Below are 2,175 nucleotides of genomic sequence, written 5' to 3'. Positions count from 1 at the left end.
TATCGCAACCTCAACGAAATAACAGTTGATGACAAATACCCAATACCGGTAATGGATTAAATATTGGACAAGCTTGGAAATTGCCAATACTTTTCAACCATTGACCTCGCAAAAGGTTTTCATCCAATACAAATGGATGAAAATTCCATAGCGAAGACAGCTTTTTCCACCAAAAATGGTCATTTTGAATATACTCGAATGCCATTTGGTTTAAAAAATGCACCCGCAACTTTTCAATGTTGCATGAATAATCTCTTAGCAGATTTAATATACAAAAACTGTCTCGTATATATGGATAACATAATTGTGTATTCCACTTCATTGGAAGAGCACATAATGTCTTTGCGAAAGGTATTCTTAAAGCTCAGGGAAGCAAATTTAAAATTACAGCTAGACAAATGCGAATTCCTAAAAAAGGAATCTGAATTCCTAGGGCATATAATTACAACAGATGGTATTAAACCAAGTCCCACAAAAATTAAAGCCGTAGTGAATTTCCCTGTGCCAAAGTGCACTAAGGAAATAAAATCATTTCTTGGTGTTTGCGGTTTTTACCGCAAATTTATTCCAAACTTCGCTCAAATAGCAAAACCAATGACATTACGACTAAAAAATAATAAATAATAAATAATAATAATAATAAATCAATAATAAATATCAAAGACGCAGACTATTACTTAGCTTTTGAAAAATTAAAGGTGTTAAAAACGTCCGATCCCATATTAATACACCCAGATTTTAAAAAGTCTTTTTCACTAACTACTGATGCAGGCAATTTTGCTACAGGCGCGGTATTATCGCAAGAACATAAACCTATATGCTTCAGAGATGGAAAATCAAATTAAATGCTAAAGAAAACCATGTAGCAGATGCTCTATCAAGAGTAAAAATTGAAGAAAACTTCCTGGAGAAACCTCCAGTAACATTTCGTTACCAACACAAGCTACTATTCACAGTGCTCAAGAAGATAACCAATCTTATATTTCTTTAACGGGGAGGCCAATTAATTACTACAACAGGCAGATAGAATTTATAAAAGACGATAATAATACCGTAGAAACTAAAGGATACTTTCATAACACAAAAATTAAAATTCATTACATAGAAATGACAAATGTCCATGCCAAAGAATTAATTAAAAAATATTTATGTACTAAAAGAAGCGTAATTTTCTTTCATAACGAAATAATAGGCTGTCAAATATCTCCCTTTCGCTTTTTTGCTCTTTATTCAATGCTTTATAAAAAGTGTTACAGTGATCGGATTTAGTTCAAATATGCGCCGTTTTGTTCGATAATCTGTTTCCATCTAGACGGCAACTTCATAATACCTCCCTCGTAGAAGCCCCCCTCCTTATTTGCGAAGAACTCGGACAGCCACTTTTCACAAGCCTCTTTTGAGTTCAACTTTACACCACCAAGGGCATTCGCCATGGACAGGAACAGGTGGTAATTACATGGCGCTATGTCCGGGCTATATGGTGGATGCGATAAAACCTCCCATCCGAGCTCCCGTAGCATCTGACGAGTCATCAACGAAGTGTGTGGTCTGGCGTTGTCCTGGTGGAACACTACACCCTTCCTGTTGGCCAATTCTGGACGCTTCTGGTCGATCGCCTGCTTCAAGCGGTCCAGTTGTTCGCAGTAGATGGTAGAATTAAGCGTCTGGCCATATGGGAGCAGCTCATAGTGGATGATTCCCTTCCAATCCCTCCAAACACACAGCAAAACCTTCCTGGCCGTCAATCCCGGCTTGGCCACTGTTTGGGACGATTCACCGGCCTTCGACCACGACCGTTTTCGCTTGATATTGTCGTATGTGATTCATTTTTCGTCGCCAGTCACCATCCGCTTCAATAATGGGTCGAGTTCGTTCCGTTTCAGCAGCATATCGCAAGCGTTGATTCGGTCCAGAAGGTTTTTTGCGTCAAATCATGCGGCACCCAAACATCAAGCTTTTTTTATCCAGCCTTCTGCAGATGGTTTAAAATGGTTTGGTGACTAACTCCCATCTCCTGGGCGATGTCACGAGATGCCACATGCCGGTCTAACTCGATGTATTCCATGATTTGATCGGTATTTGTCGTCACAGGTCTTCCGCCGGCTGGCTTATCCATGGTGTCGTTTTCACCGTGACATGATAGAGTACCATCCCCCAAAACACCATTAATCTCAC

This window comes from Drosophila erecta, unplaced genomic scaffold (genome assembly GCF_003286155.1).
Source record: "Drosophila erecta strain 14021-0224.00,06,07 unplaced genomic scaffold, DereRS2 tig00000367-arrow-arrow-pilon, whole genome shotgun sequence".
NCBI lineage: Eukaryota > Metazoa > Arthropoda > Insecta > Diptera > Drosophilidae > Drosophila > Drosophila erecta.
The sequence above is the reverse complement of the archived record's forward strand: the minus strand, read 5'-3'. Positions refer to the sequence as shown.